The 26,971-nt window shown below is 46.0% G+C and overlaps 11 non-coding genes across 11 annotated transcripts; all 11 read right to left on the minus strand.

Annotated features, from left to right (window-relative positions):
- Positions 1–1,932: 1,932 nt before the first annotated feature.
- On the minus strand, positions 1,933–2,123 carry LOC130307427 (U2 spliceosomal RNA). Its single transcript, XR_008856605.1, has one exon. It is a non-coding gene; the product is annotated as a U2 spliceosomal RNA (small nuclear RNA).
- Positions 2,124–4,206: 2,083 nt separating this feature from the next.
- LOC130307428 (U2 spliceosomal RNA) lies at positions 4,207–4,397 on the minus strand. The gene has a single exon (XR_008856606.1). It is a non-coding gene; the product is annotated as a U2 spliceosomal RNA (small nuclear RNA).
- Positions 4,398–6,490: 2,093 nt separating this feature from the next.
- LOC130307429 (U2 spliceosomal RNA) lies at positions 6,491–6,681 on the minus strand. The gene has a single exon (XR_008856607.1). It is a non-coding gene; the product is annotated as a U2 spliceosomal RNA (small nuclear RNA).
- A 2,088-nt stretch (positions 6,682–8,769) lies between these two features.
- On the minus strand, positions 8,770–8,960 carry LOC130307430 (U2 spliceosomal RNA). The gene has a single exon (XR_008856608.1). It is a non-coding gene; the product is annotated as a U2 spliceosomal RNA (small nuclear RNA).
- Positions 8,961–11,053: 2,093 nt separating this feature from the next.
- LOC130307431 (U2 spliceosomal RNA) lies at positions 11,054–11,244 on the minus strand. Its single transcript, XR_008856609.1, has one exon. It is a non-coding gene; the product is annotated as a U2 spliceosomal RNA (small nuclear RNA).
- Positions 11,245–13,336: 2,092 nt separating this feature from the next.
- LOC130307433 (U2 spliceosomal RNA) lies at positions 13,337–13,527 on the minus strand. Its single transcript, XR_008856611.1, has one exon. It is a non-coding gene; the product is annotated as a U2 spliceosomal RNA (small nuclear RNA).
- A 2,077-nt stretch (positions 13,528–15,604) lies between these two features.
- Positions 15,605–15,795, minus strand: LOC130307434 (U2 spliceosomal RNA). The gene has a single exon (XR_008856612.1). It is a non-coding gene; the product is annotated as a U2 spliceosomal RNA (small nuclear RNA).
- A 2,093-nt stretch (positions 15,796–17,888) lies between these two features.
- Positions 17,889–18,079, minus strand: LOC130307457 (U2 spliceosomal RNA). The gene has a single exon (XR_008856635.1). It is a non-coding gene; the product is annotated as a U2 spliceosomal RNA (small nuclear RNA).
- A 2,088-nt stretch (positions 18,080–20,167) lies between these two features.
- On the minus strand, positions 20,168–20,358 carry LOC130307435 (U2 spliceosomal RNA). Its single transcript, XR_008856613.1, has one exon. It is a non-coding gene; the product is annotated as a U2 spliceosomal RNA (small nuclear RNA).
- Positions 20,359–22,446: 2,088 nt separating this feature from the next.
- Positions 22,447–22,637, minus strand: LOC130307459 (U2 spliceosomal RNA). Its single transcript, XR_008856636.1, has one exon. It is a non-coding gene; the product is annotated as a U2 spliceosomal RNA (small nuclear RNA).
- A 2,087-nt stretch (positions 22,638–24,724) lies between these two features.
- Positions 24,725–24,915, minus strand: LOC130307436 (U2 spliceosomal RNA). The gene has a single exon (XR_008856614.1). It is a non-coding gene; the product is annotated as a U2 spliceosomal RNA (small nuclear RNA).
- Between the last annotated feature and the right edge of the window lie 2,056 nt (positions 24,916–26,971).

Below are 26,971 nucleotides of genomic sequence, written 5' to 3' on the forward strand. Positions count from 1 at the left end.
GCAGCAAGACAGGGGCCCATTGCACTCCCACGGGGCCTTTTTAAATGCAATCCATAACCCGGATTTGCCAGGAACCCTTCTTACTCCTCCTACTTGCATGTGACACTGGGCTTAGGATCTGCATAGGAAACACACACACAAGCACACACCTACCTTTGTTGCCTGCAGATGCCTCCTTGGCTGTCCCCAAACGGTATCAAACCAACACCCACGGGAAGCTGTAAGCATAGAGGACATGCCTGCACCCCATTGGACTTACCTGTGTGGGTTAAATCCGGGTTATTTGACAACCTATGGCGGTGATGGTTCTGCTCAGGCAGAGCAGTGCTGATGCTCCTCATAAAGCTGTCGCTGCTGTGAAGGTTCTAGGTGACATCACAAATCCCTTTGGTTACATACACAACAAAGCTGGGTTGTTGTTGTTTACACTCTGCAAGGCCTGTGGAAGTGAGTGACATCATAGCACTGTAGTTCTGAGGGTTCAAGATGGATGCAACAATCTCCTGTTGCTTCTATGAAGGCCGTAATAGACGACATCACCAAACAGCTCCATAGTCACATACACAGCAAAGGAGAGATGTTGTTTACACCTAGTGATGTCAGTGGTATTGAGTGACATCACAGCACAGTGCTAAGGCTCCTGGGCCTGGACACAGCAGCGGCTGCAATATCTCAACGGAGAATACGTTTATATCTATGTGTGTGTGTGCGCATATATATATATATATATATATATATATATATATATATATATATATTTCTCCGCCGAAATCACTTTTAAACCCATTTCCACCTTTTTTTCCCTTCTCTTCCTCTTACTTTTTTTTCACGTTTTTTTACGTTTTTCTCCTTTTCGCCTCTTTTCTGGGCGTATTATTCTTCTTTTTCTTCTTTTTTTTCGTCTAATGCATACCCCATCAGTGCAGCAATGCTTATTCAATACCGCCAGCAGATGGAGACACTGGGGGATAATTTTCTAAGGATTTATACTGATTTTTCCTGTCTGAATTTGTCGCACAGAAAGTTGCAGGCCAAATATGTGTGACATTTCTGCGACTTTAGCTTCTAGAGCATTTTTACAACATTATACATAGGTGCTGAATACATAAAAAGCGACTGTTCAGCGACAGACAAGTCGCATCGGCTGAAAGTAGGCCAGAATGTCAGTCCATGTTGGAGCAGGTTTAGATACAGTCTAAAGCATAGATCTCAAAGTCTGTGCACAGAATTTAGCAAGGGCCTCGCACCTTCTGATGCATCAGGTAGGTGCACAATAGCATAGCCTAACCCTCTGTACTTTGGTCTATATTGATGCGGGACATAGACAGCCAGCTGATGACCAATCCATTAGTGCAATGGATGGCTGGAAGCATTTGTCTTTGCCTTTGCAATACCACAGAAGCAATGCATGGTCAATGTACAGCAATGACACACCTGTGTGAACAGCCAGGAGACCCCCCCCCCCCCCCATGTTATGTTACATAGTTACATAGTTAGTACGGTCGAAAAAAGACATATGTCCATCACGTTCAACCAGGGAATTAAGGGGTAGGGGTGTGGCGCGATATTGGGGAAGGGATGAGATTTTATATTTCTTCATAAGCATTAATCTTATTTTGTCAATTAGGAACATTCAGCACCCACCCGCTATCAAGGCAGCTGCCTATCATGTCATGCCCTACCTGCACAGGTGTGCTGGCTACTCAAATGATCCAATTAAGGAGGCCATTTAGTCAGCAGCAGCAGAAGTCCTGTGCCTGGACGCTCCAACAGGGGCCAGACACAAGCAGAAGCAGAAGCAGCAGAAGCAGCAGCAGCACCACCTTTTGTTTTTTGGCTGCAGCAGCAGCAAGGCCCACAGGGCTGGCTAGCTGGCTAGCCAGCAAGCAGGTAGCAATGAAAGTAGGAATCTTTCTTTTTAACCCTGTAAGGGGGTGGTGCACTGTACCCGAAGATACTGCCATATCGGGTCAATGCATAGGGCGACGGAAGCAAGCTTCGAAATCGGCCCCCGTTCTCAAAAATCCATTTAATATATGGTCCCCAGATAGGGGACGTATCAGATATTAAACTGATAAGAACAGATACTACACTTGATCTTAGCCAAAAGGCCGAGAAGCGATAACCGTGAAAGGGGCGGGCCCAACAAGGTCCCCTTCATGGGCACTATCACTGCTTGCTGTCAGGGAGGCTGCCAGACAATTTTCCATGCACACTCTGGGCTGGGGGGCAGTCAACCACCAGTACACACAGCAGAACCTAAACCCATACCATTATTGCTAAGCAGCAAGACAGGGGCCCATTGCACTCCCACGGGGCCTTTTTAAATGCAATCCATAACCCGGATTTGCCAGGAACCCTTCTTACTCCTCCTACTTGCATGTGACACTGGGCTTAGGATCTGCATAGGAAACACACACACAAGCACACACCTACCTTTGTTGCCTGCAGATGCCTCCTTGGCTGTCCCCAAACGGTATCAAACCAACACCCACGGGAAGCTGTAAGCATAGAGGACATGCCTGCACCCCATTGGACTTACCTGTGTGGGTTAAATCCGGGTTATTTGACAACCTATGGCGGTGATGGTTCTGCTCAGGCAGAGCAGTGCTGATGCTCCTCATAAAGCTGTCGCTGCTGTGAAGGTTCTAGGTGACATCACAAATCCCTTTGGTTACATACACAACAAAGCTGGGTTGTTGTTGTTTACACTCTGCAAGGCCTGTGGAAGTGAGTGACATCATAGCACTGTAGTTCTGAGGGTTCAAGATGGATGCAACAATCTCCTGTTGCTTCCGTAATAGACGACATCACCAAACAGCTCCATAGTCACATACACAGCAAAGGAGAGATGTTGTTTACACCTAGTGATGTCAGTGGTATTGAGTGACATCACAGCACAGTGCTAAGGCTCCTGGGCCTGGACACAGCAGCGGCTGCAATATCTCAACGGAGAATACGTTTATATCTATGTGTGTGTGTGCGCATATATATATATATATATATATATATATATATATATATATATATATATTCTCCGCCGAAATCACTTTTAAACCCATTTCCACCTTTTTTTCCCTTCTCTTCCTCTTACTTTTTTTTCACGTTTTTTTACGTTTTTCTCCTTTTCGCCTCTTTTCTGGGCGTATTATTCTTCTTTTTCTTCTTTTTTTTCGTCTAATGCATACCCCATCAGTGCAGCAATGCTTATTCAATACCGCCAGCAGATGGAGACACTGGGGGATAATTTTCTAAGGATTTATACTGATTTTTCCTGTCTGAATTTGTCGCACAGAAAGTTGCAGGCCAAATATGTGTGACATTTCTGCGACTTTAGCTTCTAGAGCATTTTTACAACATTATACATAGGTGCTGAATACATAAAAAGCGACTGTTCAGCGACAGACAAGTCGCATCGGCTGAAAGTAGGCCAGAATGTCAGTCCATGTTGGAGCAGGTTTAGATACAGTCTAAAGCATAGATCTCAAAGTCTGTGCACAGAATTTAGCAAGGGCCTCGCACCTTCTGATGCATCAGGTAGGTGCACAATAGCATAGCCTAACCCTCTGTACTTTGGTCTATATTGATGCGGGACATAGACAGCCAGCTGATGACCAATCCATTAGTGCAATGGATGGCTGGAAGCATTTGTCTTTGCCTTTGCAATACCACAGAAGCAATGCATGGTCAATGTACAGCAATGACACACCTGTGTGAACAGCCAGGAGACCCCCCCCCCCCCCATGTTATGTTACATAGTTACATAGTTAGTACGGTCGAAAAAAGACATATGTCCATCACGTTCAACCAGGGAATTAAGGGGTAGGGGTGTGGCGCGATATTGGGGAAGGGATGAGATTTTATATTTCTTCATAAGCATTAATCTTATTTTGTCAATTAGGAACATTCAGCACCCACCCGCTATCAAGGCAGCTGCCTATCATGTCATGCCCTACCTGCACAGGTGTGCTGGCTACTCAAATGATCCAATTAAGGAGGCCATTTAGTCAGCAGCAGCAGAAGTCCTGTGCCTGGACGCTCCAACAGGGGCCAGACACAAGCAGAAGCAGAAGCAGCAGAAGCAGCAGCAGCACCACCTTTTGTTTTTTGGCTGCAGCAGCAGCAAGGCCCACAGGGCTGGCTAGCTGGCTAGCCAGCAAGCAGGTAGCAATGAAAGTAGGAATCTTTCTTTTTAACCCTGTAAGGGGGTGGTGCACTGTACCCGAAGATACTGCCATATCGGGTCAATGCATAGGGCGACGGAAGCAAGCTTCGAAATCGGCCCCCGTTCTCAAAAATCCATTTAATATATGGTCCCCAGATAGGGGACGTATCAGATATTAAACTGATAAGAACAGATACTACACTTGATCTTAGCCAAAAGGCCGAGAAGCGATAACCGTGAAAGGGGCGGGCCCAACAAGGTCCCCTTCATGGGCACTATCACTGCTTGCTGTCAGGGAGGCTGCCAGACAATTTTCCATGCACACTCTGGGCTGGGGGGCAGTCAACCACCAGTACACACAGCAGAACCTAAACCCATACCATTATTGCTAAGCAGCAAGACAGGGGCCCATTGCACTCCCACGGGGCCTTTTTAAATGCAATCCATAACCCGGATTTGCCAGGAACCCTTCTTACTCCTCCTACTTGCATGTGACACTGGGCTTAGGATCTGCATAGGAAACACACACACAAGCACACACCTACCTTTGTTGCCTGCAGATGCCTCCTTGGCTGTCCCCAAACGGTATCAAACCAACACCCACGGGAAGCTGTAAGCATAGAGGACATGCCTGCACCCCATTGGACTTACCTGTGTGGGTTAAATCCGGGTTATTTGACAACCTATGGCGGTGATGGTTCTGCTCAGGCAGAGCAGTGCTGATGCTCCTCATAAAGCTGTCGCTGCTGTGAAGGTTCTAGGTGACATCACAAATCCCTTTGGTTACATACACAACAAAGCTGGGTTGTTGTTGTTTACACTCTGCAAGGCCTGTGGAAGTGAGTGACATCATAGCACTGTAGTTCTGAGGGTTCAAGATGGATGCAACAATCTCCTGTTGCTTCTATGAAGGCCGTAATAGACGACATCACCAAACAGCTCCATAGTCACATACACAGCAAAGGAGAGATGTTGTTTACACCTAGTGATGTCAGTGGTATTGAGTGACATCACAGCACAGTGCTAAGGCTCCTGGGCCTGGACACAGCAGCGGCTGCAATATCTCAACGGAGAATACGTTTATATCTATGTGTGTGTGTGCGCATATATATATATATATATATATATATATATATATATATATATATATTTCTCCGCCGAAATCACTTTTAAACCCATTTCCACCTTTTTTTCCCTTCTCTTCCTCTTACTTTTTTTTCACGTTTTTTTACGTTTTTCTCCTTTTCGCCTCTTTTCTGGGCGTATTATTCTTCTTTTTCTTCTTTTTTTTCGTCTAATGCATACCCCATCAGTGCAGCAATGCTTATTCAATACCGCCAGCAGATGGAGACACTGGGGGATAATTTTCTAAGGATTTATACTGATTTTTCCTGTCTGAATTTGTCGCACAGAAAGTTGCAGGCCAAATATGTGTGACATTTCTGCGACTTTAGCTTCTAGAGCATTTTTACAACATTATACATAGGTGCTGAATACATAAAAAGCGACTGTTCAGCGACAGACAAGTCGCATCGGCTGAAAGTAGGCCAGAATGTCAGTCCATGTTGGAGCAGGTTTAGATACAGTCTAAAGCATAGATCTCAAAGTCTGTGCACAGAATTTAGCAAGGGCCTCGCACCTTCTGATGCATCAGGTAGGTGCACAATAGCATAGCCTAACCCTCTGTACTTTGGTCTATATTGATGCGGGACATAGACAGCCAGCTGATGACCAATCCATTAGTGCAATGGATGGCTGGAAGCATTTGTCTTTGCCTTTGCAATACCACAGAAGCAATGCATGGTCAATGTACAGCAATGACACACCTGTGTGAACAGCCAGGAGACCCCCCCCCCCCCCCCATGTTATGTTACATAGTTACATAGTTAGTACGGTCGAAAAAAGACATATGTCCATCACGTTCAACCAGGGAATTAAGGGGTAGGGGTGTGGCGCGATATTGGGGAAGGGATGAGATTTTATATTTCTTCATAAGCATTAATCTTATTTTGTCAATTAGGAACATTCAGCACCCACCCGCTATCAAGGCAGCTGCCTATCATGTCATGCCCTACCTGCACAGGTGTGCTGGCTACTCAAATGATCCAATTAAGGAGGCCATTTAGTCAGCAGCAGCAGAAGTCCTGTGCCTGGACGCTCCAACAGGGGCCAGACACAAGCAGAAGCAGAAGCAGCAGAAGCAGCAGCAGCACCACCTTTTGTTTTTTGGCTGCAGCAGCAGCAAGGCCCACAGGGCTGGCTAGCTGGCTAGCCAGCAAGCAGGTAGCAATGAAAGTAGGAATCTTTCTTTTTAACCCTGTAAGGGGGTGGTGCACTGTACCCGAAGATACTGCCATATCGGGTCAATGCATAGGGCGACGGAAGCAAGCTTCGAAATCGGCCCCCGTTCTCAAAAATCCATTTAATATATGGTCCCCAGATAGGGGACGTATCAGATATTAAACTGATAAGAACAGATACTACACTTGATCTTAGCCAAAAGGCCGAGAAGCGATAACCGTGAAAGGGGCGGGCCCAACAAGGTCCCCTTCATGGGCACTATCACTGCTTGCTGTCAGGGAGGCTGCCAGACAATTTTCCATGCACACTCTGGGCTGGGGGGCAGTCAACCACCAGTACACACAGCAGAACCTAAACCCATACCATTATTGCTAAGCAGCAAGACAGGGGCCCATTGCACTCCCACGGGGCCTTTTTAAATGCAATCCATAACCCGGATTTGCCAGGAACCCTTCTTACTCCTCCTACTTGCATGTGACACTGGGCTTAGGATCTGCATAGGAAACACACACACAAGCACACACCTACCTTTGTTGCCTGCAGATGCCTCCTTGGCTGTCCCCAAACGGTATCAAACCAACACCCACGGGAAGCTGTAAGCATAGAGGACATGCCTGCACCCCATTGGACTTACCTGTGTGGGTTAAATCCGGGTTATTTGACAACCTATGGCGGTGATGGTTCTGCTCAGGCAGAGCAGTGCTGATGCTCCTCATAAAGCTGTCGCTGCTGTGAAGGTTCTAGGTGACATCACAAATCCCTTTGGTTACATACACAACAAAGCTGGGTTGTTGTTGTTTACACTCTGCAAGGCCTGTGGAAGTGAGTGACATCATAGCACTGTAGTTCTGAGGGTTCAAGATGGATGCAACAATCTCCTGTTGCTTCTATGAAGGCCGTAATAGACGACATCACCAAACAGCTCCATAGTCACATACACAGCAAAGGAGAGATGTTGTTTACACCTAGTGATGTCAGTGGTATTGAGTGACATCACAGCACAGTGCTAAGGCTCCTGGGCCTGGACACAGCAGCGGCTGCAATATCTCAACGGAGAATACGTTTATATCTATGTGTGTGTGTGCGCATATATATATATATATATATATATATATATATATATATATATATATTTCTCCGCCGAAATCACTTTTAAACCCATTTCCACCTTTTTTTCCCTTCTCTTCCTCTTACTTTTTTTTCACGTTTTTTTACGTTTTTCTCCTTTTCGCCTCTTTTCTGGGCGTATTATTCTTCTTTTTCTTCTTTTTTTTCGTCTAATGCATACCCCATCAGTGCAGCAATGCTTATTCAATACCGCCAGCAGATGGAGACACTGGGGGATAATTTTCTAAGGATTTATACTGATTTTTCCTGTCTGAATTTGTCGCACAGAAAGTTGCAGGCCAAATATGTGTGACATTTCTGCGACTTTAGCTTCTAGAGCATTTTTACAACATTATACATAGGTGCTGAATACATAAAAAGCGACTGTTCAGCGACAGACAAGTCGCATCGGCTGAAAGTAGGCCAGAATGTCAGTCCATGTTGGAGCAGGTTTAGATACAGTCTAAAGCATAGATCTCAAAGTCTGTGCACAGAATTTAGCAAGGGCCTCGCACCTTCTGATGCATCAGGTAGGTGCACAATAGCATAGCCTAACCCTCTGTACTTTGGTCTATATTGATGCGGGACATAGACAGCCAGCTGATGACCAATCCATTAGTGCAATGGATGGCTGGAAGCATTTGTCTTTGCCTTTGCAATACCACAGAAGCAATGCATGGTCAATGTACAGCAATGACACACCTGTGTGAACAGCCAGGAGACCCCCCCCCCCATGTTATGTTACATAGTTACATAGTTAGTACGGTCGAAAAAAGACATATGTCCATCACGTTCAACCAGGGAATTAAGGGGTAGGGGTGTGGCGCGATATTGGGGAAGGGATGAGATTTTATATTTCTTCATAAGCATTAATCTTATTTTGTCAATTAGGAACATTCAGCACCCACCCGCTATCAAGGCAGCTGCCTATCATGTCATGCCCTACCTGCACAGGTGTGCTGGCTACTCAAATGATCCAATTAAGGAGGCCATTTAGTCAGCAGCAGCAGAAGTCCTGTGCCTGGACGCTCCAACAGGGGCCAGACACAAGCAGAAGCAGAAGCAGCAGAAGCAGCAGCAGCACCACCTTTTGTTTTTTGGCTGCAGCAGCAGCAAGGCCCACAGGGCTGGCTAGCTGGCTAGCCAGCAAGCAGGTAGCAATGAAAGTAGGAATCTTTCTTTTTAACCCTGTAAGGGGGTGGTGCACTGTACCCGAAGATACTGCCATATCGGGTCAATGCATAGGGCGACGGAAGCAAGCTTCGAAATCGGCCCCCGTTCTCAAAAATCCATTTAATATATGGTCCCCAGATAGGGGACGTATCAGATATTAAACTGATAAGAACAGATACTACACTTGATCTTAGCCAAAAGGCCGAGAAGCGATAACCGTGAAAGGGGCGGGCCCAACAAGGTCCCCTTCATGGGCACTATCACTGCTTGCTGTCAGGGAGGCTGCCAGACAATTTTCCATGCACACTCTGGGCTGGGGGGCAGTCAACCACCAGTACACACAGCAGAACCTAAACCCATACCATTATTGCTAAGCAGCAAGACAGGGGCCCATTGCACTCCCACGGGGCCTTTTTAAATGCAATCCATAACCCGGATTTGCCAGGAACCCTTCTTACTCCTCCTACTTGCATGTGACACTGGGCTTAGGATCTGCATAGGAAACACACACACAAGCACACACCTACCTTTGTTGCCTGCAGATGCCTCCTTGGCTGTCCCCAAACGGTATCAAACCAACACCCACGGGAAGCTGTAAGCATAGAGGACATGCCTGCACCCCATTGGACTTACCTGTGTGGGTTAAATCCGGGTTATTTGACAACCTATGGCGGTGATGGTTCTGCTCAGGCAGAGCAGTGCTGATGCTCCTCATAAAGCTGTCGCTGCTGTGAAGGTTCTAGGTGACATCACAAATCCCTTTGGTTACATACACAACAAAGCTGGGTTGTTGTTGTTTACACTCTGCAAGGCCTGTGGAAGTGAGTGACATCATAGCACTGTAGTTCTGAGGGTTCAAGATGGATGCAACAATCTCCTGTTGCTTCTATGAAGGCCGTAATAGACGACATCACCAAACAGCTCCATAGTCACATACACAGCAAAGGAGAGATGTTGTTTACACCTAGTGATGTCAGTGGTATTGAGTGACATCACAGCACAGTGCTAAGGCTCCTGGGCCTGGACACAGCAGCGGCTGCAATATCTCAACGGAGAATACGTTTATATCTATGTGTGTGTGTGCGCATATATATATATATATATATATATATATATATATATATATATATATTTCTCCGCCGAAATCACTTTTAAACCCATTTCCACCTTTTTTTCCCTTCTCTTCCTCTTACTTTTTTTTCACGTTTTTTTACGTTTTTCTCCTTTTCGCCTCTTTTCTGGGCGTATTATTCTTCTTTTTCTTCTTTTTTTTCGTCTAATGCATACCCCATCAGTGCAGCAATGCTTATTCAATACCGCCAGCAGATGGAGACACTGGGGGATAATTTTCTAAGGATTTATACTGATTTTTCCTGTCTGAATTTGTCGCACAGAAAGTTGCAGGCCAAATATGTGTGACATTTCTGCGACTTTAGCTTCTAGAGCATTTTTACAACATTATACATAGGTGCTGAATACATAAAAAGCGACTGTTCAGCGACAGACAAGTCGCATCGGCTGAAAGTAGGCCAGAATGTCAGTCCATGTTGGAGCAGGTTTAGATACAGTCTAAAGCATAGATCTCAAAGTCTGTGCACAGAATTTAGCAAGGGCCTTGCACCTTCTGATGCATCAGGTAGGTGCACAATAGCATAGCCTAACCCTCTGTACTTTGGTCTATATTGATGCGGGACATAGACAGCCAGCTGATGACCAATCCATTAGTGCAATGGATGGCTGGAAGCATTTGTCTTTGCCTTTGCAATACCACAGAAGCAATGCATGGTCAATGTACAGCAATGACACACCTGTGTGAACAGCCAGGAGACCCCCCCCCCCCCCCCATGTTATGTTACATAGTTACATAGTTAGTACGGTCGAAAAAAGACATATGTCCATCACGTTCAACCAGGGAATTAAGGGGTAGGGGTGTGGCGCGATATTGGGGAAGGGATGAGATTTTATATTTCTTCATAAGCATTAATCTTATTTTGTCAATTAGGAACATTCAGCACCCACCCGCTATCAAGGCAGCTGCCTATCATGTCATGCCCTACCTGCACAGGTGTGCTGGCTACTCAAATGATCCAATTAAGGAGGCCATTTAGTCAGCAGCAGCAGAAGTCCTGTGCCTGGACGCTCCAACAGGGGCCAGACACAAGCAGAAGCAGAAGCAGCAGAAGCAGCAGCAGCACCACCTTTTGTTTTTTGGCTGCAGCAGCAGCAAGGCCCACAGGGCTGGCTAGCTGGCTAGCCAGCAAGCAGGTAGCAATGAAAGTAGGAATCTTTCTTTTTAACCCTGTAAGGGGGTGGTGCACTGTACCCGAAGATACTGCCATATCGGGTCAATGCATAGGGCGACGGAAGCAAGCTTCGAAATCGGCCCCCGTTCTCAAAAATCCATTTAATATATGGTCCCCAGATAGGGGACGTATCAGATATTAAACTGATAAGAACAGATACTACACTTGATCTTAGCCAAAAGGCCGAGAAGCGATAACCGTGAAAGGGGCGGGCCCAACAAGGTCCCCTTCATGGGCACTATCACTGCTTGCTGTCAGGGAGGCTGCCAGACAATTTTCCATGCACACTCTGGGCTGGGGGGCAGTCAACCACCAGTACACACAGCAGAACCTAAACCCATACCATTATTGCTAAGCAGCAAGACAGGGGCCCATTGCACTCCCACGGGGCCTTTTTAAATGCAATCCATAACCCGGATTTGCCAGGAACCCTTCTTACTCCTCCTACTTGCATGTGACACTGGGCTTAGGATCTGCATAGGAAACACACACACAAGCACACACCTACCTTTGTTGCCTGCAGATGCCTCCTTGGCTGTCCCCAAACGGTATCAAACCAACACCCACGGGAAGCTGTAAGCATAGAGGACATGCCTGCACCCCATTGGACTTACCTGTGTGGGTTAAATCCGGGTTATTTGACAACCTATGGCGGTGATGGTTCTGCTCAGGCAGAGCAGTGCTGATGCTCCTCATAAAGCTGTCGCTGCTGTGAAGGTTCTAGGTGACATCACAAATCCCTTTGGTTACATACACAACAAAGCTGGGTTGTTGTTGTTTACACTCTGCAAGGCCTGTGGAAGTGAGTGACATCATAGCACTGTAGTTCTGAGGGTTCAAGATGGATGCAACAATCTCCTGTTGCTTCTATGAAGGCCGTAATAGACGACATCACCAAACAGCTCCATAGTCACATACACAGCAAAGGAGAGATGTTGTTTACACCTAGTGATGTCAGTGGTATTGAGTGACATCACAGCACAGTGCTAAGGCTCCTGGGCCTGGACACAGCAGCGGCTGCAATATCTCAACGGAGAATACGTTTATATCTATGTGTGTGTGTGCGCATATATATATATATATATATATATATATATATATATATATATATATTTCTCCGCCGAAATCACTTTTAAACCCATTTCCACCTTTTTTTCCCTTCTCTTCCTCTTACTTTTTTTTCACGTTTTTTTACGTTTTTCTCCTTTTCGCCTCTTTTCTGGGCGTATTATTCTTCTTTTTCTTCTTTTTTTTCGTCTAATGCATACCCCATCAGTGCAGCAATGCTTATTCAATACCGCCAGCAGATGGAGACACTGGGGGATAATTTTCTAAGGATTTATACTGATTTTTCCTGTCTGAATTTGTCGCACAGAAAGTTGCAGGCCAAATATGTGTGACATTTCTGCGACTTTAGCTTCTAGAGCATTTTTACAACATTATACATAGGTGCTGAATACATAAAAAGCGACTGTTCAGCGACAGACAAGTCGCATCGGCTGAAAGTAGGCCAGAATGTCAGTCCATGTTGGAGCAGGTTTAGATACAGTCTAAAGCATAGATCTCAAAGTCTGTGCACAGAATTTAGCAAGGGCCTCGCACCTTCTGATGCATCAGGTAGGTGCACAATAGCATAGCCTAACCCTCTGTACTTTGGTCTATATTGATGCGGGACATAGACAGCCAGCTGATGACCAATCCATTAGTGCAATGGATGGCTGGAAGCATTTGTCTTTGCCTTTGCAATACCACAGAAGCAATGCATGGTCAATGTACAGCAATGACACACCTGTGTGAACAGCCAGGAGACCCCCCCCCCCCCCCATGTTATGTTACATAGTTACATAGTTAGTACGGTCGAAAAAAGACATATGTCCATCACGTTCAACCAGGGAATTAAGGGGTAGGGGTGTGGCGCGATATTGGGGAAGGGATGAGATTTTATATTTCTTCATAAGCATTAATCTTATTTTGTCAATTAGGAACATTCAGCACCCACCCGCTATCAAGGCAGCTGCCTATCATGTCATGCCCTACCTGCACAGGTGTGCTGGCTACTCAAATGATCCAATTAAGGAGGCCATTTAGTCAGCAGCAGCAGAAGTCCTGTGCCTGGACGCTCCAACAGGGGCCAGACACAAGCAGAAGCAGAAGCAGCAGAAGCAGCAGCAGCACCACCTTTTGTTTTTTGGCTGCAGCAGCAGCAAGGCCCACAGGGCTGGCTAGCTGGCTAGCCAGCAAGCAGGTAGCAATGAAAGTAGGAATCTTTCTTTTTAACCCTGTAAGGGGGTGGTGCACTGTACCCGAAGATACTGCCATATCGGGTCAATGCATAGGGCGACGGAAGCAAGCTTCGAAATCGGCCCCCGTTCTCAAAAATCCATTTAATATATGGTCCCCAGATAGGGGACGTATCAGATATTAAACTGATAAGAACAGATACTACACTTGATCTTAGCCAAAAGGCCGAGAAGCGATAACCGTGAAAGGGGCGGGCCCAACAAGGTCCCCTTCATGGGCACTATCACTGCTTGCTGTCAGGGAGGCTGCCAGACAATTTTCCATGCACACTCTGGGCTGGGGGGCAGTCAACCACCAGTACACACAGCAGAACCTAAACCCATACCATTATTGCTAAGCAGCAAGACAGGGGCCCATTGCACTCCCACGGGGCCTTTTTAAATGCAATCCATAACCCGGATTTGCCAGGAACCCTTCTTACTCCTCCTACTTGCATGTGACACTGGGCTTAGGATCTGCATAGGAAACACACACACAAGCACAACCTTTGTTGCCTGCAGATGCCTCCTTGGCTGTCCCCAAACGGTATCAAACCAACACCCACGGGAAGCTGTAAGCATAGAGGACATGCCTGCACCCCATTGGACTTACCTGTGTGGGTTAAATCCGGGTTATTTGACAACCTATGGCGGTGATGGTTCTGCTCAGGCAGAGCAGTGCTGATGCTCCTCATAAAGCTGTCGCTGCTGTGAAGGTTCTAGGTGACATCACAAATCCCTTTGGTTACATACACAACAAAGCTGGGTTGTTGTTGTTTACACTCTGCAAGGCCTGTGGAAGTGAGTGACATCATAGCACTGTAGTTCTGAGGGTTCAAGATGGATGCAACAATCTCCTGTTGCTTCTATGAAGGCCGTAATAGACGACATCACCAAACAGCTCCATAGTCACATACACAGCAAAGGAGAGATGTTGTTTACACCTAGTGATGTCAGTGGTATTGAGTGACATCACAGCACAGTGCTAAGGCTCCTGGGCCTGGACACAGCAGCGGCTGCAATATCTCAACGGAGAATACGTTTATATCTATGTGTGTGTGTGCGCATATATATATATATATATATATATATATATATATATATATATTTCTCCGCCGAAATCACTTTTAAACCCATTTCCACCTTTTTTCCCTTCTCTTCCTCTTACTTTTTTTTCACGTTTTTTTACGTTTTTCTCCTTTTCGCCTCTTTTCTGGGCGTATTATTCTTCTTTTTCTTCTTTTTTTTCGTCTAATGCATACCCCATCAGTGCAGCAATGCTTATTCAATACCGCCAGCAGATGGAGACACTGGGGGATAATTTTCTAAGGATTTATACTGATTTTTCCTGTCTGAATTTGTCGCACAGAAAGTTGCAGGCCAAATATGTGTGACATTTCTGCGACTTTAGCTTCTAGAGCATTTTTACAACATTATACATAGGTGCTGAATACATAAAAAGCGACTGTTCAGCGACAGACAAGTCGCATCGGCTGAAAGTAGGCCAGAATGTCAGTCCATGTTGGAGCAGGTTTAGATACAGTCTAAAGCATAGATCTCAAAGTCTGTGCACAGAATTTAGCAAGGGCCTCGCACCTTCTGATGCATCAGGTAGGTGCACAATAGCATAGCCTAACCCTCTGTACTTTGGTCTATATTGATGCGGGACATAGACAGCCAGCTGATGACCAATCCATTAGTGCAATGGATGGCTGGAAGCATTTGTCTTTGCCTTTGCAATACCACAGAAGCAATGCATGGTCAATGTACAGCAATGACACACCTGTGTGAACAGCCAGGAGACCCCCCCCCCATGTTATGTTACATAGTTACATAGTTAGTACGGTCGAAAAAAGACATATGTCCATCACGTTCAACCAGGGAATTAAGGGGTAGGGGTGTGGCGCGATATTGGGGAAGGGATGAGATTTTATATTTCTTCATAAGCATTAATCTTATTTTGTCAATTAGGAACATTCAGCACCCACCCGCTATCAAGGCAGCTGCCTATCATGTCATGCCCTACCTGCACAGGTGTGCTGGCTACTCAAATGATCCAATTAAGGAGGCCATTTAGTCAGCAGCAGCAGAAGTCCTGTGCCTGGACGCTCCAACAGGGGCCAGACACAAGCAGAAGCAGAAGCAGCAGAAGCAGCAGCAGCACCACCTTTTGTTTTTTGGCTGCAGCAGCAGCAAGGCCCACAGGGCTGGCTAGCTGGCTAGCCAGCAAGCAGGTAGCAATGAAAGTAGGAATCTTTCTTTTTAACCCTGTAAGGGGGTGGTGCACTGTACCCGAAGATACTGCCATATCGGGTCAATGCATAGGGCGACGGAAGCAAGCTTCGAAATCGGCCCCCGTTCTCAAAAATCCATTTAATATATGGTCCCCAGATAGGGGACGTATCAGATATTAAACTGATAAGAACAGATACTACACTTGATCTTAGCCAAAAGGCCGAGAAGCGATAACCGTGAAAGGGGCGGGCCCAACAAGGTCCCCTTCATGGGCACTATCACTGCTTGCTGTCAGGGAGGCTGCCAGACAATTTTCCATGCACACTCTGGGCTGGGGGGCAGTCAACCACCAGTACACACAGCAGAACCTAAACCCATACCATTATTGCTAAGCAGCAAGACAGGGGCCCATTGCACTCCCACGGGGCCTTTTTAAATGCAATCCATAACCCGGATTTGCCAGGAACCCTTCTTACTCCTCCTACTTGCATGTGACACTGGGCTTAGGATCTGCATAGGAAACACACACACAAGCACACACCTACCTTTGTTGCCTGCAGATGCCTCCTTGGCTGTCCCCAAACGGTATCAAACCAACACCCACGGGAAGCTGTAAGCATAGAGGACATGCCTGCACCCCATTGGACTTACCTGTGTGGGTTAAATCCGGGTTATTTGACAACCTATGGCGGTGATGGTTCTGCTCAGGCAGAGCAGTGCTGATGCTCCTCATAAAGCTGTCGCTGCTGTGAAGGTTCTAGGTGACATCACAAATCCCTTTGGTTACATACACAACAAAGCTGGGTTGTTGTTGTTTACACTCTGCAAGGCCTGTGGAAGTGAGTGACATCATAGCACTGTAGTTCTGAGGGTTCAAGATGGATGCAACAATCTCCTGTTGCTTCTATGAAGGCCGTAATAGACGACATCACCAAACAGCTCCATAGTCACATACACAGCAAAGGAGAGATGTTGTTTACACCTAGTGATGTCAGTGGTATTGAGTGACATCACAGCACAGTGCTAAGGCTCCTGGGCCTGGACACAGCAGCGGCTGCAATATCTCAACGGAGAATACGTTTATATCTATGTGTGTGTGTGCGCATATATATATATATATATATATATATATATATATATATATATATATATATTTCTCCGCCGAAATCACTTTTAAACCCATTTCCACCTTTTTTTCCCTTCTCTTCCTCTTACTTTTTTTTCACGTTTTTTTACGTTTTTCTCCTTTTCGCCTCTTTTCTGGGCGTATTATTCTTCTTTTTCTTCTTTTTTTTCGTCTAATGCATACCCCATCAGTGCAGCAATGCTTATTCAATACCGCCAGTAGATGGAGACACTGGGGGATAATTTTCTAAGGATTTATACTGATTTTTCCTGTCTGAATTTGTCGCACAGAAAGTTGCAGGCCAAATATGTGTGACATTTCTGCGACTTTAGCTTCTAGAGCATTTTTACAACATTATACATAGGTGCTGAATACATAAAAAGCGACTGTTCAGCGACAGACAAGTCGCATCGGCTGAAAGTAGGCCAGAATGTCAGTCCATGTTGGAGCAGGTTTAGATACAGTCTAAAGCATAGATCTCAAAGTCTGTGCACAGAATTTAGCAAGGGCCTCGCACCTTCTGATGCATCAGGTAGGTGCACAATAGCATAGCCTAACCCTCTGTACTTTGGTCTATATTGATGCGGGACATAGACAGCCAGCTGATGACCAATCCATTAGTGCAATGGATGGCTGGAAGCATTTGTCTTTGCCTTTGCAATACCACAGAAGCAATGCATGGTCAATGTACAGCAATGACACACCTGTGTGAACAGCCAGGAGACCCCCCCCCCCCATGTTATGTTACATAGTTACATAGTTAGTACGGTCGAAAAAAGACATATGTCCATCACGTTCAACCAGGGAATTAAGGGGTAGGGGTGTGGCGCGATATTGGGGAAGGGATGAGATTTTATATTTCTTCATAAGCATTAATCTTATTTTGTCAATTAGGAACATTCAGCACCCACCCGCTATCAAGGCAGCTGCCTATCATGTCATGCCCTACCTGCACAGGTGTGCTGGCTACTCAAATGATCCAATTAAGGAGGCCATTTAGTCAGCAGCAGCAGAAGTCCTGTGCCTGGACGCTCCAACAGGGGCCAGACACAAGCAGAAGCAGAAGCAGCAGAAGCAGCAGCAGCACCACCTTTTGTTTTTTGGCTGCAGCAGCAGCAAGGCCCACAGGGCTGGCTAGCTGGCTAGCCAGCAAGCAGGTAGCAATGAAAGTAGGAATCTTTCTTTTTAACCCTGTAAGGGGGTGGTGCACTGTACCGGAAGATACTGCCATATCGGGTCAATGCATAGGGCGACGGAAGCAAGCTTCGAAATCGGCCCCCGTTCTCAAAAATCCATTTAATATATGGTCCCCAGATAGGGGACGTATCAGATATTAAACTGATAAGAACAGATACTACACTTGATCTTAGCCAAAAGGCCGAGAAGCGATAACCGTGAAAGGGGCGGGCCCAACAAGGTCCCCTTCATGGGCACTATCACTGCTTGCTGTCAGGGAGGCTGCCAGACAATTTTCCATGCACACTCTGGGCTGGGGGGCAGTCAACCACCAGTACACACAGCAGAACCTAAACCCATACCATTATTGCTAAGCAGCAAGACAGGGGCCCATTGCACTCCCACGGGGCCTTTTTAAATGCAATCCATAACCCGGATTTGCCAGGAACCCTTCTTACTCCTCCTACTTGCATGTGACACTGGGCTTAGGATCTGCATAGGAAACACACACACAAGCACACACCTACCTTTGTTGCCTGCAGATGCCTCCTTGGCTGTCCCCAAACGGTATCAAACCAACACCCACGGGAAGCTGTAAGCATAGAGGACATGCCTGCACCCCATTGGACTTACCTGTGTGGGTTAAATCCGGGTTATTTGACAACCTATGGCGGTGATGGTTCTGCTCAGGCAGAGCAGTGCTGATGCTCCTCATAAAGCTGTCGCTGCTGTGAAGGTTCTAGGTGACATCACAAATCCCTTTGGTTACATACACAACAAAGCTGGGTTGTTGTTGTTTACACTCTGCAAGGCCTGTGGAAGTGAGTGACATCATAGCACTGTAGTTCTGAGGGTTCAAGATGGATGCAACAATCTCCTGTTGCTTCTATGAAGGCCGTAATAGACGACATCACCAAACAGCTCCATAGTCACATACACAGCAAAGGAGAGATGTTGTTTACACCTAGTGATGTCAGTGGTATTGAGTGACATCACAGCACAGTGCTAAGGCTCCTGGGCCTGGACACAGCAGCGGCTGCAATATCTCAACGGAGAATACGTTTATATCTATGTGTGTGTGTGCGCATATATATATATATATATATATATATATATATATATATATATATATTTCTCCGCCGAAATCACTTTTAAACCCATTTCCACCTTTTTTTCCCTTCTCTTCCTCTTACTTTTTTTTCACGTTTTTTTACGTTTTTCTCCTTTTCGCCTCTTTTCTGGGCGTATTATTCTTCTTTTTCTTCTTTTTTTTCGTCTAATGCATACCCCATCAGTGCAGCAATGCTTATTCAATACCGCCAGCAGATGGAGACACTGGGGGATAATTTTCTAAGGATTTATACTGATTTTTCCTGTCTGAATTTGTCGCACAGAAAGTTGCAGGCCAAATATGTGTGACATTTCTGCGACTTTAGCTTCTAGAGCATTTTTACAACATTATACATAGGTGCTGAATACATAAAAAGCGACTGTTCAGCGACAGACAAGTCGCATCGGCTGAAAGTAGGCCAGAATGTCAGTCCATGTTGGAGCAGGTTTAGATACAGTCTAAAGCATAGATCTCAAAGTCTGTGCACAGAATTTAGCAAGGGCCTCGCACCTTCTGATGCATCAGGTAGGTGCACAATAGCATAGCCTAACCCTCTGTACTTTGGTCTATATTGATGCGGGACATAGACAGCCAGCTGATGACCAATCCATTAGTGCAATGGATGGCTGGAAGCATTTGTCTTTGCCTTTGCAATACCACAGAAGCAATGCATGGTCAATGTACAGCAATGACACACCTGTGTGAACAGCCAGGAGACCCCCCCCCCCATGTTATGTTACATAGTTACATAGTTAGTACGGTCGAAAAAAGACATATGTCCATCACGTTCAACCAGGGAATTAAGGGGTAGGGGTGTGGCGCGATATTGGGGAAGGGATGAGATTTTATATTTCTTCATAAGCATTAATCTTATTTTGTCAATTAGGAACATTCAGCACCCACCCGCTATCAAGGCAGCTGCCTATCATGTCATGCCCTACCTGCACAGGTGTGCTGGCTACTCAAATGATCCAATTAAGGAGGCCATTTAGTCAGCAGCAGCAGAAGTCCTGTGCCTGGACGCTCCAACAGGGGCCAGACACAAGCAGAAGCAGAAGCAGCAGAAGCAGCAGCAGCACCACCTTTTGTTTTTTGGCTGCAGCAGCAGCAAGGCCCACAGGGCTGGCTAGCTGGCTAGCCAGCAAGCAGGTAGCAATGAAAGTAGGAATCTTTCTTTTTAACCCTGTAAGGGGGTGGTGCACTGTACCCGAAGATACTGCCATATCGGGTCAATGCATAGGGCGACGGAAGCAAGCTTCGAAATCGGCCCCCGTTCTCAAAAATCCATTTAATATATGGTCCCCAGATAGGGGACGTATCAGATATTAAACTGATAAGAACAGATACTACACTTGATCTTAGCCAAAAGGCCGAGAAGCGATAACCGTGAAAGGGGCGGGCCCAACAAGGTCCCCTTCATGGGCACTATCACTGCTTGCTGTCAGGGAGGCTGCCAGACAATTTTCCATGCACACTCTGGGCTGGGGGGCAGTCAACCACCAGTACACACAGCAGAACCTAAACCCATACCATTATTGCTAAGCAGCAAGACAGGGGCCCATTGCACTCCCACGGGGCCTTTTTAAATGCAATCCATAACCCGGATTTGCCAGGAACCCTTCTTACTCCTCCTACTTGCATGTGACACTGGGCTTAGGATCTGCATAGGAAACACACACACAAGCACACACCTACCTTTGTTGCCTGCAGATGCCTCCTTGGCTGTCCCCAAACGGTATCAAACCAACACCCACGGGAAGCTGTAAGCATAGAGGACATGCCTGCACCCCATTGGACTTACCTGTGTGGGTTAAATCCGGGTTATTTGACAACCTATGGCGGTGATGGTTCTGCTCAGGCAGAGCAGTGCTGATGCTCCTCATAAAGCTGTCGCTGCTGTGAAGGTTCTAGGTGACATCACAAATCCCTTTGGTTACATACACAACAAAGCTGGGTTGTTGTTGTTTACACTCTGCAAGGCCTGTGGAAGTGAGTGACATCATAGCACTGTAGTTCTGAGGGTTCAAGATGGATGCAACAATCTCCTGTTGCTTCTATGAAGGCCGTAATAGACGACATCACCAAACAGCTCCATAGTCACATACACAGCAAAGGAGAGATGTTGTTTACACCTAGTGATGTCAGTGGTATTGAGTGACATCACAGCACAGTGCTAAGGCTCCTGGGCCTGGACACAGCAGCGGCTGCAATATCTCAACGGAGAATACGTTTATATCTATGTGTGTGTGTGCGCATATATATATATATATATATATATATATATATATATATATATATATTTCTCCGCCGAAATCACTTTTAAACCCATTTCCACCTTTTTTTCCCTTCTCTTCCTCTTACTTTTTTTTCACGTTTTTCTACGTTTTTCTCCTTTTCGCCTCTTTTCTGGGCGTATTATTCTTCTTTTTCTTCTTTTTTTTCGTCTAATGCATACCCCATCAGTGCAGCAATGCTTATTCAATACCGCCAGCAGATGGAGACACTGGGGGATAATTTTCTAAGGATTTATACTGATTTTTCCTGTCTGAATTTGTCGCACAGAAAGTTGCAGGCCAAATATGTGTGACATTTCTGCGACTTTAGCTTCTAGAGCATTTTTACAACATTATACATAGGTGCTGAATACATAAAAAACGACTGTTCAGCGACAGACAAGTCGCATCGGCTGAAAGTAGGCCAGAATGTCAGTCCATGTTGGAGCAGGTTTAGATACAGTCTAAAGCATAGATCTCAAAGTCTGTGCACAGAATTTAGCAAGGGCCTCGCACCTTCTGATGCATCAGGTAGGTGCACAATAGCATAGCCTAACCCTCTGTACTTTGGTCTATATTGATGCGGGACATAGACAGCCAGCTGATGACCAATCCATTAGTGCAATGGATGGCTGGAAGCATTTGTCTTTGCCTTTGCAATACCACAGAAGCAATGCATGGTCAATGTACAGCAATGACACACCTGTGTGAACAGCCAGGAGACCCCCCCCCCCATGTTATGTTACATAGTTACATAGTTAGTACGGTCGAAAAAAGACATATGTCCATCACGTTCAACCAGGGAATTAAGGGGTAGGGGTGTGGCGCGATATTGGGGAAGGGATGAGATTTTATATTTCTTCATAAGCATTAATCTTATTTTGTCAATTAGGAACATTCAGCACCCACCCGCTATCAAGGCAGCTGCCTATCATGTCATGCCCTACCTGCACAGGTGTGCTGGCTACTCAAATGATCCAATTAAGGAGGCCATTTAGTCAGCAGCAGCAGAAGTCCTGTGCCTGGACGCTCCAACAGGGGCCAGACACAAGCAGAAGCAGAAGCAGCAGAAGCAGCAGCAGCACCACCTTTTGTTTTTTGGCTGCAGTAGCAGCAAGGCCCACAGGGCTGGCTAGCTGGCTAGCCAGCAAGCAGGTAGCAATGAAAGTAGGAATCTTTCTTTTTAACCCTGTAAGGGGGTGGTGCACTGTACCGGAAGATACTGCCATATCGGGTCAATGCATAGGGCGACGGAAGCAAGCTTCGAAATCGGCCCCCGTTCTCAAAAATCCATTTAATATATGGTCCCCAGATAGGGGACGTATCAGATATTAAACTGATAAGAACAGATACTACACTTGATCTTAGCCAAAAGGCCGAGAAGCGATAACCGTGAAAGGGGCGGGCCCAACAAGGTCCCCTTCATGGGCACTATCACTGCTTGCTGTCAGGGAGGCTGCCAGACAATTTTCCATGCACACTCTGGGCTGGGGGGCAGTCAACCACCAGTACACACAGCAGAACCTAAACCCATACCATTATTGCTAAGCAGCAAGACAGGGGCCCATTGCACTCCCACGGGGCCTTTTTAAATGCAATCCATAACCCGGATTTGCCAGGAACCCTTCTTACTCCTCCTACTTGCATGTGACACTGGGCTTAGGATCTGCATAGGAAACACACACACAAGCACACACCTAACTTTGTTGCCTGCAGATGCCTCCTTGGCTGTCCCCAAACGGTATCAAACCAACACCCACGGGAAGCTGTAAGCATAGAGGACATGCCTGCACCCCATTGGACTTACCTGTGTGGGTTAAATCCGGGTTATTTGACAACCTATGGCGGTGATGGTTCTGCTCAGGCAGAGCAGTGCTGATGCTCCTCATAAAGCTGTCGCTGCTGTGAAGGTTCTAGGTGACATCACAAATCCCTTTGGTTACATACACAACAAAGCTGGGTTGTTGTTGTTTACACTCTGCAAGGCCTGTGGAAGTGAGTGACATCATAGCACTGTAGTTCTGAGGGTTCAAGATGGATGCAACAATCTCCTGTTGCTTCTATGAAGGCCGTAATAGACGACATCACCAAACAGCTCCATAGTCACATACACAGCAAAGGAGAGATGTTGTTTACACCTAGTGATGTCAGTGGTATTGAGTGACATCACAGCACAGTGCTAAGGCTCCTGGGCCTGGACACAGCAGCGGCTGCAATATCTCAACGGAGAATACGTTTATATCTATGTGTGTGTGTGCGCATATATATATATATATATATATATATATATATATATATATATATTTCTCCGCCGAAATCACTTTTAAACCCATTTCCACCTTTTTTTCCCTTCTCTTCCTCTTACTTTTTTTTCACGTTTTTTTACGTTTTTCTCCTTTTCGCCTCTTTTCTGGGCGTATTATTCTTCTTTTTCTTCTTTTTTTTCGTCTAATGCATACCCCATCAGTGCAGCAATGCTTATTCAATACCGCCAGCAGATGGAGACACTGGGGGATAATTTTCTAAGGATTTATACTGATTTTTCCTGTCTGAATTTGTCGCACAGAAAGTTGCAGGCCAAATATGTGTGACATTTCTGCGACTTTAGCTTCTAGAGCATTTTTACAACATTATACATAGGTGCTGAATACATAAAAAACGACTGTTCAGCGACAGACAAGTCGCATCGGCTGAAAGTAGGCCAGAATGTCAGTCCATGTTGGAGCAGGTTTAGATACAGTCTAAAGCATAGATCTCAAAGTCTGTGCACAGAATTTAGCAAGGGCCTCGCACCTTCTGATGCATCAGGTAGGTGCACAATAGCATAGCCTAACCCTCTGTACTTTGGTCTATATTGATGCGGGACATAGACAGCCAGCTGATGACCAATCCATTAGTGCAATGGATGGCTGGAAGCATTTGTCTTTGCCTTTGCAATACCACAGAAGCAATGCATGGTCAATGTACAGCAATGACACACCTGTGTGAACAGCCAGGAGACCCCCCCCCCCCATGTTATGTTACATAGTTACATAGTTAGTACGGTCGAAAAAAGACATATGTCCATCACGTTCAACCAGGGAATTAAGGGGTAGGGGTGTGGCGCGATATTGGGGAAGGGATGAGATTTTATATTTCTTCATAAGCATTAATCTTATTTTGTCAATTAGGAACATTCAGCACCCACCCGCTATCAAGGCAGCTGCCTATCATGTCATGCCCTACCTGCACAGGTGTGCTGGCTACTCAAATGATCCAATTAAGGAGGCCATTTAGTCAGCAGCAGCAGAAGTCCTGTGCCTGGACGCTCCAACAGGGGCCAGACACAAGCAGAAGCAGAAGCAGCAGAAGCAGCAGCAGCACCACCTTTTGTTTTTTGGCTGCAGCAGCAGCAAGGCCCACAGGGCTGGCTAGCTGGCTAGCCAGCAAGCAGGTAGCAATGAAAGTAGGAATCTTTCTTTTTAACCCTGTAAGGGGGTGGTGCACTGTACCCGAAGATACTGCCATATCGGGTCAATGCATAGGGCGACGGAAGCAAGCTTCGAAATCGGCCCCCGTTCTCAAAAATCCATTTAATATATGGTCCCCAGATAGGGGACGTATCAGATATTAAACTGATAAGAACAGATACTACACTTGATCTTAGCCAAAAGGCCGAGAAGCGATAACCGTGAAAGGGGCGGGCCCAACAAGGTCCCCTTCATGGGCACTATCACTGCTTGCTGTCAGGGAGGCTGCCAGACAATTTTCCATGCACACTCTGGGCTGGGGGGCAGTCAACCACCAGTACACACAGCAGAACCTAAACCCATACCATTATTGCTAAGCAGCAAGACAGGGGCCCATTGCACTCCCACGGGGCCTTTTTAAATGCAATCCATAACCCGGATTTGCCAGGAACCCTTCTTACTCCTCCTACTTGCATGTGACACTGGGCTTAGGATCTGCATAGGAAACACACACACAAGCACACACCTACCTTTGTTGCCTGCAGATGCCTCCTTGGCTGTCCCCAAACGGTATCAAACCAACACCCACGGGAAGCTGTAAGCATAGAGGACATGCCTGCACCCCATTGGACTTACCTGTGTGGGTTAAATCCGGGTTATTTGACAACCTATGGCGGTGATGGTTCTGCTCAGGCAGAGCAGTGCTGATGCTCCTCATAAAGCTGTCGCTGCTGTGAAGGTTCTAGGTGACATCACAAATCCCTTTGGTTACATACACAACAAAGCTGGGTTGTTGTTGTTTACACTCTGCAAGGCCTGTGGAAGTGAGTGACATCATAGCACTGTAGTTCTGAGGGTTCAAGATGGATGCAACAATCTCCTGTTGCTTCTATGAAGGCCGTAATAGACGACATCACCAAACAGCTCCATAGTCACATACACAGCAAAGGAGAGATGTTGTTTACACCTAGTGATGTCAGTGGTATTGAGTGACATCACAGCACAGTGCTAAGGCTCCTGGGCCTGGACACAGCAGCGGCTGCAATATCTCAACGGAGAATACGTTTATATCTATGTGTGTGTGTGCGCATATATATATATATATATATATATATATATATATATATATATATATATATTTCTCCGCCGAAATCACTTTTAAACCCATTTCCACCTTTTTTTCCCTTCTCTTCCTCTTACTTTTTTTTCACGTTTTTTTACGTTTTTCTCCTTTTCGCCTCTTTTCTGGGCGTATTATTCTTCTTTTTCTTCTTTTTTTTCGTCTAATGCATACCCCATCAGTGCAGCAATGCTTATTCAATACCGCCAGCAGATGGAGACACTGGGGGATAATTTTCTAAGGATTTATACTGATTTTTCCTGTCTGAATTTGTCGCACAGAAAGTTGCAGGCCAAATATGTGTGACATTTCTGCGACTTTAGCTTCTAGAGCATTTTTACAACATTATACATAGGTGCTGAATACATAAAAAGCGACTGTTCAGCGACAGACAAGTCGCATCGGCTGAAAGTAGGCCAGAATGTCAGTCCATGTTGGAGCAGGTTTAGATACAGTCTAAAGCATAGATCTCAAAGTCTGTGCACAGAATTTAGCAAGGGCCTCGCACCTTCTGATGCACAATAGCATAGCCTAACCCTCTGTACTTTGGTCTATATTGATGCGGGACATAGACAGCCAGCTGATGACCAATCCATTAGTGCAATGGATGGCTGGAAGCATTTGTCTTTGCCTTTGCAATACCACAGAAGCAATGCATGGTCAATGTACAGCAATGACACACCTGTGTGAACAGCCAGGAGACCCCCCCCCCCCATGTTATGTTACATAGTTACATAGTTAGTACGGTCGAAAAAAGACATATGTCCATCACGTTCAACCAGGGAATTAAGGGGTAGGGGTGTGGCGCGATATTGGGGAAGGGATGAGATTTTATATTTCTTCATAAGCATTAATCTTATTTTGTCAATTAGGAACATTCAGCACCCACCCGCTATCAAGGCAGCTGCCTATCATGTCATGCCCTACCTGCACAGGTGTGCTGGCTACTCAAATGATCCAATTAAGGAGGCCATTTAGTCAGCAGCAGCAGAAGTCCTGTGCCTGGACGCTCCAACAGGGGCCAGACACAAGCAGAAGCAGAAGCAGCAGAAGCAGCAGCAGCACCACCTTTTGTTTTTTGGCTGCAGCAGCAGCAAGGCCCACAGGGCTGGCTAGCTGGCTAGCCAGCAAGCAGGTAGCAATGAAAGTAGGA

The sequence above is a fragment of the Hyla sarda genome, unplaced genomic scaffold (genome assembly GCF_029499605.1).
Source record: "Hyla sarda isolate aHylSar1 unplaced genomic scaffold, aHylSar1.hap1 scaffold_1424, whole genome shotgun sequence".
In the NCBI taxonomy this organism is placed as follows: Eukaryota; Metazoa; Chordata; class Amphibia; order Anura; family Hylidae; genus Hyla; species Hyla sarda.